The sequence below is a fragment of the Phyllobates terribilis genome, unplaced genomic scaffold, assembly GCF_046119375.1.
Source record: "Phyllobates terribilis strain yellow unplaced genomic scaffold, ASM4611937v1 Scaffold_2615__1_contigs__length_118915, whole genome shotgun sequence".
Lineage (NCBI taxonomy): Eukaryota > Metazoa > Chordata > Amphibia > Anura > Dendrobatidae > Phyllobates > Phyllobates terribilis.
The window spans coordinates 74950-87024 of record NW_027365372.1 but is presented as its reverse complement, the minus strand read 5'-3'; the positions used below and the strand labels follow the sequence as shown (position 1 = coordinate 87024).

Here is a 12075-nt window from a genome sequence, read left to right as displayed (position 1 = left end):
GCAGTAGATGGAATGTGGCAATGGAACGCTGGCTGCGCGTGTCATAATAGGCTCTGAGCCTTTATATACCTGTGCACAGCAGCAGCCACCTTCAGTCTGCTGCTGGACAGCCAGCAGCAGCAGCAGCAGGAGAGGTATGTAATCAGGAGCCCTCCTGCTAAGGGTAGACAGCTGCTCGTTCCACCCCACCCCCCGCCTTAATTGGTTCTCCTCCCTTCCAACGGTGTTGAGGCGGGTGGGAACAGCAGGGGGTGAAGGTGCTGTGTTTAAAGAGGTGGAGTTATGCAGATCTAAAACGCGTGGATTGCAGCAGCAGCAAGCCGAAAAGTGCAGGCATGTAAGGGATCTAGAGGTTGACAACATGTCTTCTTAACGGGAGTCCAGGAGCTCATCTCCACAAATGGACTTTTCAGGATCCTTGGGTGGCTCCGTAGTTTGAAACCAATTCTGGTTATCGCTTCTCGGCCTTTTGGCTAAGATCAAGTGTAGTATCTGTTCTTATCAGTTTAATATCTGATACGTCCCCTATCTGGGGACCATATATTAAATGGATTTTTAGAACAGGGAGATGGAAAAAGAGCTTGCTCTGTCCACTCCACGCATTGACCTGGTATTGCAGTATCTCCAGGACCGGTGCACCCCTTCTTTAATGCAGTTTCTAAAATCAGAAAGAATTGAATTCAATGTTTTTTGTTCATTTTGCTTGTTTGTCGGATTTTGGGATGGACTCTTTGGCTTTGCTTTTCTTCTCCTCATTGGATTTTTCATGTTCAAAGTTGCAGAAGCCAGATTACAAGCTCATTTTGGTTCATCTTCAGCAACTGTGCATTGCATTGCCATGTAATGTGATGCAATGCTATCTTTCTAGCTCTCCCTTTTTACTTCCTTTTGGATAAACAGACATATTAGGCAAGCATTTTGGAGCTTTCACCTAAATAACTACAGGTGGTGAGATAAGCTGCACAATATAATTGACCTTTCAGTATATTGTTGCACACACACCATCTATTTAGCAAATGCCCTTGTTATCAACAGCAGCCTTTTAAACTCACCTGAGCTAACAGGTATGTGCGCTGGTTACTCTGCTGCGCTTAAAATTTCTTTTTTGGTTTGCTACAATGCCTTTTCTGAAACGTTGTCTCCTTCTGCTGGAACACTGACTTCTTTCATTTAATGCCTGCAGACTATAAAAGAGAACCCAACCCAAAAAGTTTGGTTGATTAGTCTGTGGCATTCTGTTAAACTGTTGCTTATGGCGGTCTCTGTGAGCTTCTCAGCGACATTCAGCCAGCCAGGTATCCTGCCTGCAGTAGATGGAATGTGGCAATGGAACGCTGGCTGCGCGTGTCATAATAGGCTCTGAGCCTTTATATACCTGTGCACAGCAGCAGCCACCTTCAGTCTGCTGCTGGACAGCCAGCAGCAGCAGCAGCAGGAGAGGTATGTAATCAGGAGCCCTCCTGCTAAGGGTAGACAGCTGCTCGTTCCACCCCACCCCCCGCCTTAATTGGTTCTCCTCCCTTCCAACGGTGTTGAGGCGGGTGGGAACAGCAGGGGGTGAAGGTGCTGTGTTTAAAGAGGTGGAGTTATGCAGATCTAAAACGCGTGGATTGCAGCAGCAGCAAGCCGAAAAGTGCAGGCATGTAAGGGATCTAGAGGTTGACAACATGTCTTCTTAACGGGAGTCCAGGAGCTCATCTCCACAAATGGACTTTTCAGGATCCTTGGGTGGCTCCGTAGTTTGAAACCAATTCTGGTTATCGCTTCTCGGCCTTTTGGCTAAGATCAAGTGTAGTATCTGTTCTTATCAGTTTAATATCTGATACGTCCCCTATCTGGGGTCCATATATTAAATGGATTTTTAGAACAGGGAGATGGAAAAAGAGCTTGCTCTGTCCACTCCACGCATTGACCTGGTATTGCAGTATCTCCAGGACCGGTGCACCCCTTCTTTAATGCAGTTTCTAAAATCAGAAAGAATTGAATTCAATGTTTTTTGTTCATTTTGCTTGTTTGTCGGATTTTGGGATGGACTCTTTGGCTTTGCTTTTCTTCTCCTCATTGGATTTTTCATGTTCAAAGTTGCAGAAGCCAGATTACAAGCTCATTTTGGTTCATCTTCAGCAACTGTGCATTGCATTGCCATGTAATGTGATGCAATGCTATCTTTCTAGCTCTCCCTTTTTACTTCCTTTTGGATAAACAGACATATTAGGCAAGCATTTTGGAGCTTTCACCTAAATAACTACAGGTGGTGAGATAAGCTGCACAATATAATTGACCTTTCAGTATATTGTTGCACACACACCATCTATTTAGCAAATGCCCTTGTTATCAACAGCAGCCTTTTAAACTCACCTGAGCTAACAGGTATGTGCGCTGGTTACTCTGCTGCGCTTAAAATTTCTTTTTTGGTTTGCTACAATGCCTTTTCTGAAACGTTGTCTCCTTCTGCTGGAACACTGACTTCTTTCATTTAATGCCTGCAGACTATAAAAGAGAACCCAACCCAAAAAGTTTGGTTGATTAGTCTGTGGCATTCTGTTAAACTGTTGCTTATGGCGGTCTCTGTGAGCTTCTCAGCGACATTCAGCCAGCCAGGTATCCTGCCTGCAGTAGATGGAATGTGGCAATGGAACGCTGGCTGCGCGTGTCATAATAGGCTCTGAGCCTTTATATACCTGTGCACAGCAGCAGCCACCTTCAGTCTGCTGCTGGACAGCCAGCAGCAGCAGCAGCAGGAGAGGTATGTAATCAGGAGCCCTCCTGCTAAGGGTAGACAGCTGCTCGTTCCACCCCACCCCCCGCCTTAATTGGTTCTCCTCCCTTCCAACGGTGTTGAGGCGGGTGGGAACAGCAGGGGGTGAAGGTGCTGTGTTTAAAGAGGTGGAGTTATGCAGATCTAAAACGCGTGGATTGCAGCAGCAGCAAGCCGAAAAGTGCAGGCATGTAAGGGATCTAGAGGTTGACAACATGTCTTCTTAACGGGAGTCCAGGAGCTCATCTCCACAAATGGACTTTTCAGGATCCTTGGGTGGCTCCGTAGTTTGAAACCAATTCTGGTTATCGCTTCTCGGCCTTTTGGCTAAGATCAAGTGTAGTATCTGTTCTTATCAGTTTAATATCTGATACGTCCCCTATCTGGGGACCATATATTAAATGGATTTTTAGAACAGGGAGATGGAAAAAGAGCTTGCTCTGTCCACTCCACGCATTGACCTGGTATTGCAGTATCTCCAGGACCGGTGCACCCCTTCTTTAATGCAGTTTCTAAAATCAGAAAGAATTGAATTCAATGTTTTTTGTTCATTTTGCTTGTTTGTCGGATTTTGGGATGGACTCTTTGGCTTTGCTTTTCTTCTCCTCATTGGATTTTTCATGTTCAAAGTTGCAGAAGCCAGATTACAAGCTCATTTTGGTTCATCTTCAGCAACTGTGCATTGCATTGCCATGTAATGTGATGCAATGCTATCTTTCTAGCTCTCCCTTTTTACTTCCTTTTGGATAAACAGACATATTAGGCAAGCATTTTGGAGCTTTCACCTAAATAACTACAGGTGGTGAGATAAGCTGCACAATATAATTGACCTTTCAGTATATTGTTGCACACACACCATCTATTTAGCAAATGCCCTTGTTATCAACAGCAGCCTTTTAAACTCACCTGAGCTAACAGGTATGTGCGCTGGTTACTCTGCTGCGCTTAAAATTTCTTTTTTGGTTTGCTACAATGCCTTTTCTGAAACGTTGTCTCCTTCTGCTGGAACACTGACTTCTTTCATTTAATGCCTGCAGACTATAAAAGAGAACCCAACCCAAAAAGTTTGGTTGATTAGTCTGTGGCATTCTGTTAAACTGTTGCTTATGGCGGTCTCTGTGAGCTTCTCAGCGACATTCAGCCAGCCAGGTATCCTGCCTGCAGTAGATGGAATGTGGCAATGGAACGCTGGCTGCGCGTGTCATAATAGGCTCTGAGCCTTTATATACCTGTGCACAGCAGCAGCCACCTTCAGTCTGCTGCTGGACAGCCAGCAGCAGCAGCAGCAGGAGAGGTATGTAATCAGGAGCCCTCCTGCTAAGGGTAGACAGCTGCTCGTTCCACCCCACCCCCCGCCTTAATTGGTTCTCCTCCCTTCCAACGGTGTTGAGGCGGGTGGGAACAGCAGGGGGTGAAGGTGCTGTGTTTAAAGAGGTGGAGTTATGCAGATCTAAAACGCGTGGATTGCAGCAGCAGCAAGCCGAAAAGTGCAGGCATGTAAGGGATCTAGAGGTTGACAACATGTCTTCTTAACGGGAGTCCAGGAGCTCATCTCCACAAATGGACTTTTCAGGATCCTTGGGTGGCTCCGTAGTTTGAAACCAATTCTGGTTATCGCTTCTCGGCCTTTTGGCTAAGATCAAGTGTAGTATCTGTTCTTATCAGTTTAATATCTGATACGTCCCCTATCTGGGGACCATATATTAAATGGATTTTTAGAACAGGGAGATGGAAAAAGAGCTTGCTCTGTCCACTCCACGCATTGACCTGGTATTGCAGTATCTCCAGGACCGGTGCACCCCTTCTTTAATGCAGTTTCTAAAATCAGAAAGAATTGAATTCAATGTTTTTTGTTCATTTTGCTTGTTTGTCGGATTTTGGGATGGACTCTTTGGCTTTGCTTTTCTTCTCCTCATTGGATTTTTCATGTTCAAAGTTGCAGAAGCCAGATTACAAGCTCATTTTGGTTCATCTTCAGCAACTGTGCATTGCATTGCCATGTAATGTGATGCAATGCTATCTTTCTAGCTCTCCCTTTTTACTTCCTTTTGGATAAACAGACATATTAGGCAAGCATTTTGGAGCTTTCACCTAAATAACTACAGGTGGTGAGATAAGCTGCACAATATAATTGACCTTTCAGTATATTGTTGCACACACACCATCTATTTAGCAAATGCCCTTGTTATCAACAGCAGCCTTTTAAACTCACCTGAGCTAACAGGTATGTGCGCTGGTTACTCTGCTGCGCTTAAAATTTCTTTTTTGGTTTGCTACAATGCCTTTTCTGAAACGTTGTCTCCTTCTGCTGGAACACTGACTTCTTTCATTTAATGCCTGCAGACTATAAAAGAGAACCCAACCCAAAAAGTTTGGTTGATTAGTCTGTGGCATTCTGTTAAACTGTTGCTTATGGCGGTCTCTGTGAGCTTCTCAGCGACATTCAGCCAGCCAGGTATCCTGCCTGCAGTAGATGGAATGTGGCAATGGAACGCTGGCTGCGCGTGTCATAATAGGCTCTGAGCCTTTATATACCTGTGCACAGCAGCAGCCACCTTCAGTCTGCTGCTGGACAGCCAGCAGCAGCAGCAGCAGGAGAGGTATGTAATCAGGAGCCCTCCTGCTAAGGGTAGACAGCTGCTCGTTCCACCCCACCCCCCGCCTTAATTGGTTCTCCTCCCTTCCAACGGTGTTGAGGCGGGTGGGAACAGCAGGGGGTGAAGGTGCTGTGTTTAAAGAGGTGGAGTTATGCAGATCTAAAACGCGTGGATTGCAGCAGCAGCAAGCCGAAAAGTGCAGGCATGTAAGGGATCTAGAGGTTGACAACATGTCTTCTTAACGGGAGTCCAGGAGCTCATCTCCACAAATGGACTTTTCAGGATCCTTGGGTGGCTCCGTAGTTTGAAACCAATTCTGGTTATCGCTTCTCGGCCTTTTGGCTAAGATCAAGTGTAGTATCTGTTCTTATCAGTTTAATATCTGATACGTCCCCTATCTGGGGACCATATATTAAATGGATTTTTAGAACAGGGAGATGGAAAAAGAGCTTGCTCTGTCCACTCCACGCATTGACCTGGTATTGCAGTATCTCCAGGACCGGTGCACCCCTTCTTTAATGCAGTTTCTAAAATCAGAAAGAATTGAATTCAATGTTTTTTGTTCATTTTGCTTGTTTGTCGGATTTTGGGATGGACTCTTTGGCTTTGCTTTTCTTCTCCTCATTGGATTTTTCATGTTCAAAGTTGCAGAAGCCAGATTACAAGCTCATTTTGGTTCATCTTCAGCAACTGTGCATTGCATTGCCATGTAATGTGATGCAATGCTATCTTTCTAGCTCTCCCTTTTTACTTCCTTTTGGATAAACAGACATATTAGGCAAGCATTTTGGAGCTTTCACCTAAATAACTACAGGTGGTGAGATAAGCTGCACAATATAATTGACCTTTCAGTATATTGTTGCACACACACCATCTATTTAGCAAATGCCCTTGTTATCAACAGCAGCCTTTTAAACTCACCTGAGCTAACAGGTATGTGCGCTGGTTACTCTGCTGCGCTTAAAATTTCTTTTTTGGTTTGCTACAATGCCTTTTCTGAAACGTTGTCTCCTTCTGCTGGAACACTGACTTCTTTCATTTAATGCCTGCAGACTATAAAAGAGAACCCAACCCAAAAAGTTTGGTTGATTAGTCTGTGGCATTCTGTTAAACTGTTGCTTATGGCGGTCTCTGTGAGCTTCTCAGCGACATTCAGCCAGCCAGGTATCCTGCCTGCAGTAGATGGAATGTGGCAATGGAACGCTGGCTGCGCGTGTCATAATAGGCTCTGAGCCTTTATATACCTGTGCACAGCAGCAGCCACCTTCAGTCTGCTGCTGGACAGCCAGCAGCAGCAGCAGCAGGAGAGGTATGTAATCAGGAGCCCTCCTGCTAAGGGTAGACAGCTGCTCGTTCCACCCCACCCCCCGCCTTAATTGGTTCTCCTCCCTTCCAACGGTGTTGAGGCGGGTGGGAACAGCAGGGGGTGAAGGTGCTGTGTTTAAAGAGGTGGAGTTATGCAGATCTAAAACGCGTGGATTGCAGCAGCAGCAAGCCGAAAAGTGCAGGCATGTAAGGGATCTAGAGGTTGACAACATGTCTTCTTAACGGGAGTCCAGGAGCTCATCTCCACAAATGGACTTTTCAGGATCCTTGGGTGGCTCCGTAGTTTGAAACCAATTCTGGTTATCGCTTCTCGGCCTTTTGGCTAAGATCAAGTGTAGTATCTGTTCTTATCAGTTTAATATCTGATACGTCCCCTATCTGGGGACCATATATTAAATGGATTTTTAGAACAGGGAGATGGAAAAAGAGCTTGCTCTGTCCACTCCACGCATTGACCTGGTATTGCAGTATCTCCAGGACCGGTGCACCCCTTCTTTAATGCAGTTTCTAAAATCAGAAAGAATTGAATTCAATGTTTTTTGTTCATTTTGCTTGTTTGTCGGATTTTGGGATGGACTCTTTGGCTTTGCTTTTCTTCTCCTCATTGGATTTTTCATGTTCAAAGTTGCAGAAGCCAGATTACAAGCTCATTTTGGTTCATCTTCAGCAACTGTGCATTGCATTGCCATGTAATGTGATGCAATGCTATCTTTCTAGCTCTCCCTTTTTACTTCCTTTTGGATAAACAGACATATTAGGCAAGCATTTTGGAGCTTTCACCTAAATAACTACAGGTGGTGAGATAAGCTGCACAATATAATTGACCTTTCAGTATATTGTTGCACACACACCATCTATTTAGCAAATGCCCTTGTTATCAACAGCAGCCTTTTAAACTCACCTGAGCTAACAGGTATGTGCGCTGGTTACTCTGCTGCGCTTAAAATTTCTTTTTTGGTTTGCTACAATGCCTTTTCTGAAACGTTGTCTCCTTCTGCTGGAACACTGACTTCTTTCATTTAATGCCTGCAGACTATAAAAGAGAACCCAACCCAAAAAGTTTGGTTGATTAGTCTGTGGCATTCTGTTAAACTGTTGCTTATGGCGGTCTCTGTGAGCTTCTCAGCGACATTCAGCCAGCCAGGTATCCTGCCTGCAGTAGATGGAATGTGGCAATGGAACGCTGGCTGCGCGTGTCATAATAGGCTCTGAGCCTTTATATACCTGTGCACAGCAGCAGCCACCTTCAGTCTGCTGCTGGACAGCCAGCAGCAGCAGCAGCAGGAGAGGTATGTAATCAGGAGCCCTCCTGCTAAGGGTAGACAGCTGCTCGTTCCACCCCACCCCCCGCCTTAATTGGTTCTCCTCCCTTCCAACGGTGTTGAGGCGGGTGGGAACAGCAGGGGGTGAAGGTGCTGTGTTTAAAGAGGTGGAGTTATGCAGATCTAAAACGCGTGGATTGCAGCAGCAGCAAGCCGAAAATGCAGGCATGTAAGGGATCTAGAGGTTGACAACATGTCTTCTTAACGGGAGTCCAGGAGCTCATCTCCACAAATGGACTTTTCAGGATCCTTGGGTGGCTCCGTAGTTTGAAACCAATTCTGGTTATCGCTTCTCGGCCTTTTGGCTAAGATCAAGTGTAGTATCTGTTCTTATCAGTTTAATATCTGATACGTCCCCTATCTGGGGACCATATATTAAATGGATTTTTAGAACAGGGAGATGGAAAAAGAGCTTGCTCTGTCCACTCCACGCATTGACCTGGTATTGCAGTATCTCCAGGACCGGTGCACCCCTTCTTTAATGCAGTTTCTAAAATCAGAAAGAATTGAATTCAATGTTTTTTGTTCATTTTGCTTGTTTGTCGGATTTTGGGATGGACTCTTTGGCTTTGCTTTTCTTCTCCTCATTGGATTTTTCATGTTCAAAGTTGCAGAAGCCAGATTACAAGCTCATTTTGGTTCATCTTCAGCAACTGTGCATTGCATTGCCATGTAATGTGATGCAATGCTATCTTTCTAGCTCTCCCTTTTTACTTCCTTTTGGATAAACAGACATATTAGGCAAGCATTTTGGAGCTTTCACCTAAATAACTACAGGTGGTGAGATAAGCTGCACAATATAATTGACCTTTCAGTATATTGTTGCACACACACCATCTATTTAGCAAATGCCCTTGTTATCAACAGCAGCCTTTTAAACTCACCTGAGCTAACAGGTATGTGCGCTGGTTACTCTGCTGCGCTTAAAATTTCTTTTTTGGTTTGCTACAATGCCTTTTCTGAAACGTTGTCTCCTTCTGCTGGAACACTGACTTCTTTCATTTAATGCCTGCAGACTATAAAAGAGAACCCAACCCAAAAAGTTTGGTTGATTAGTCTGTGGCATTCTGTTAAACTGTTGCTTATGGCGGTCTCTGTGAGCTTCTCAGCGACATTCAGCCAGCCAGGTATCCTGCCTGCAGTAGATGGAATGTGGCAATGGAACGCTGGCTGCGCGTGTCATAATAGGCTCTGAGCCTTTATATACCTGTGCACAGCAGCAGCCACCTTCAGTCTGCTGCTGGACAGCCAGCAGCAGCAGCAGCAGGAGAGGTATGTAATCAGGAGCCCTCCTGCTAAGGGTAGACAGCTGCTCGTTCCACCCCACCCCCCGCCTTAATTGGTTCTCCTCCCTTCCAACGGTGTTGAGGCGGGTGGGAACAGCAGGGGGTGAAGGTGCTGTGTTTAAAGAGGTGGAGTTATGCAGATCTAAAACGCGTGGATTGCAGCAGCAGCAAGCCGAAAAGTGCAGGCATGTAAGGGATCTAGAGGTTGACAACATGTCTTCTTAACGGGAGTCCAGGAGCTCATCTCCACAAATGGACTTTTCAGGATCCTTGGGTGGCTCCGTAGTTTGAAACCAATTCTGGTTATCGCTTCTCGGCCTTTTGGCTGAGACCAAGTGCTTCACAGCAGGAGGTTTCAGTTGAAGGGCACTCAGGTACCCCTCTCCTTGGCCTGGCAGGATCGTCCACTTCGGTGGGCTTCACCTGCCTGCTGCTATTAGGGAGAGGGATTAGTCCTAGGGTAACGGGCAGCGATCCCCCAGCCTTCAGGTGCTTTATCTCAAAGCTCTGAAGGCGCAGATTGCAGGCGGTTGCAATTTGCATTTTGTTGCGCCATACCATGGAGGTTGACCCCAACCTCGTGCCTCTATATGCGAGGCTTAAGAACACCATAAGGGTCCGATTTACGGCTGGTGGTTCCGATATACGGAATCTGGGATATGTAGTCCAGGACGTGCTTGAGAAACTGCTCCACGTCAGAACCAACGAAATCCTTTCTATCCAGGATTATCCTCGACGTGGAGATTATGATGTAACCTTTACTGGCGAAGGTATTTTCAAAGATGTTTTGTCCAGAGTTAAGTCGGTAGAAAATAGCCCTGGTCTAAAAGGGATTCAGATCATCGAGCACGTCCTGGATGAGGTAAAGATGGTGGTTGTGAAAATCTTCTCACCCTTCATAACAGCACCAGAGGTTATTTCCTTTTTGTCAGTTTATTTTAAAAGTGTGAAATTGATTGGGAAAGTGTTGAATGAGTTTAACATCTGGACCTCAAAATGGAAGTTTTTAGTAAAATGTGAAAGAGACCCTAAATTCCCTGGAGGTGTGAGACTTCCTCCAGCTCGATTTAAAATAGGGCAAACTAATGGGGATTTTTTTTTCTCAGGAATGCCACTTTTCTGTAGGTATTGTGGTCTCTATGGGCACTCTAAGGATAGTTGTGGTGCCACTTGTAGAAATTGTGCCAGTACTGAACATGACACAAAGGAGTGCCCAAATGAAAAAAAATGCTCTTTTTGTCGGACACCTGGTCATTTCTATTTTTCTTGCCCTCACAGGTTCAGAGAGGATGAACAAAAACAAAAGGAGAAGTCCAAGACATCCGGGAATGGACGGGCCAATCAGACCACCCCTCAGGAGGAGGAGCAACAACCTGGAGCCTCGGGAGGTGATAAGGGCGCTTCAACTAGTAACAATCCCTCCGAGTCAATGACAGGTAACTCACAGGAGCCCAGGAGCTGGCTGAAAGACCATAAGGAGGCTAAAAGGAAGGCTGAGAAAGATCATAAAGGGGCGGTCGGTAAGGCCAAAAAAGAGCGCCAAAAGGCTGACACCGAGCCCAAAATTCCCACTGGGTCTCACGAGAGCGAGGGCGGTACGTGGCATTTGGTGAGGTCTCATAATAAGAAAAAGAATGGTTCCGTGGAGGTGGCTAATAGGGAGGAGATGGATACATCCCCTCACGGGGGTGTAGACTCTGGAATCCCGAGGTCCCGGGGCTCTGCTGCTCCAGGTGGGGCCCCGAACCTGGCTGCCTCCGGGGACTCTGAGGCTCCGCCATGTGCGCAGCCTGCCCCTGTGTTACGACCCTCTGCGGGTCAGCAGGGGAGTGCGGAGCCTCTCGGAGACCCACCTGACGAGGACCTAAATGGTCAGCCTATGGAGACCCAGTGTAACCTTTCTCTCAATATCCTTCCGAGCTACACCCCAGTAGCGTCGGGTCTTAATTTAAGTGAATGTTCCTTCTCCGATGATGAAGACTCTTTGATAACGGTGGATTCAGAAGAGGGCGTTGGTGAAAGTCCAAGTGGTCTGATCCGTCCATCGGATAGGTAAAGTCCAGTTTTTGTTTCTTCCTAACCATTTGTTATGATGGCTGACATTAGTGGTGTTTCCCTCAATGTGAGAGGCATAGGATCCAAGACCAGAAGAGCTACTGTTTTACATTTTTTAACCTGTTTTACAGCTTCTGTTTTCTTTTTACAAGAATGTCATATCCCTCATAAGATTTCTTACAAAAAATATAAGGAAGAGTGGAAACATGGTCCATCGGTCTGGTCTGGATCAAATGCAACCGGATCAGCCGGGGTAGCTATACTTTTTAAGGGAAATGTGTCTATTGATTTTATCCAAGATATTTTACCGGGTCGTATTCTTTTAGTTAAGGCTTTTATTGATGGGACAAGATGGCAGTTTTTAAATTTTTATGGGTCACCTGATAAAAATGAAAGGGCTGATATGCTGGAAATTTTACCTTTATTTATTAACATTTCTGAACCTTTTATCCTGGCAGGTGATTTTAATTGTATTTTAAAAGGCGAAAGCCGACGCTCCGGTTCCGTGAGTAGAAATTATGACAAAACGTCTGGAATGTTAAGCAATATTATAAATGATTGTAAATTAACTGATGTGTATAAAGAATGTAACAAGGATAGCCCTATAGACGCTCGTTTCACCTGGAGCAATTCTACATGTAGCTCCAGGATAGATTTTGTTTTAGGTTCAGAAAAAATACTGCCAGTGAAATGTGAAGTTTTAACTAATATTCTCTCAGATCACAAGGTTT

At 45.4% G+C, this 12075-nt stretch overlaps 7 non-coding genes across 7 annotated transcripts; all 7 read left to right on the top strand.

Annotated features, from left to right (window-relative positions):
- Positions 1-453: 453 nt before the first annotated feature.
- Positions 454-644, top strand: LOC141246707 (U2 spliceosomal RNA). Its single transcript, XR_012310273.1, has one exon. It is a non-coding gene; the product is annotated as a U2 spliceosomal RNA (small nuclear RNA).
- A 1115-nt stretch (positions 645-1759) lies between these two features.
- LOC141246735 (U2 spliceosomal RNA) lies at positions 1760-1950 on the top strand. The gene has a single exon (XR_012310300.1). It is a non-coding gene; the product is annotated as a U2 spliceosomal RNA (small nuclear RNA).
- A 1115-nt stretch (positions 1951-3065) lies between these two features.
- On the top strand, positions 3066-3256 carry LOC141246706 (U2 spliceosomal RNA). Its single transcript, XR_012310272.1, has one exon. It is a non-coding gene; the product is annotated as a U2 spliceosomal RNA (small nuclear RNA).
- Positions 3257-4371: 1115 nt separating this feature from the next.
- Positions 4372-4562, top strand: LOC141246705 (U2 spliceosomal RNA). The gene has a single exon (XR_012310271.1). It is a non-coding gene; the product is annotated as a U2 spliceosomal RNA (small nuclear RNA).
- Positions 4563-5677: 1115 nt separating this feature from the next.
- LOC141246704 (U2 spliceosomal RNA) lies at positions 5678-5868 on the top strand. Its single transcript, XR_012310270.1, has one exon. It is a non-coding gene; the product is annotated as a U2 spliceosomal RNA (small nuclear RNA).
- A 1115-nt stretch (positions 5869-6983) lies between these two features.
- On the top strand, positions 6984-7174 carry LOC141246703 (U2 spliceosomal RNA). The gene has a single exon (XR_012310269.1). It is a non-coding gene; the product is annotated as a U2 spliceosomal RNA (small nuclear RNA).
- A 1114-nt stretch (positions 7175-8288) lies between these two features.
- LOC141246701 (U2 spliceosomal RNA) lies at positions 8289-8479 on the top strand. Its single transcript, XR_012310267.1, has one exon. It is a non-coding gene; the product is annotated as a U2 spliceosomal RNA (small nuclear RNA).
- Positions 8480-12075: the final 3596 nt, after the last annotated feature.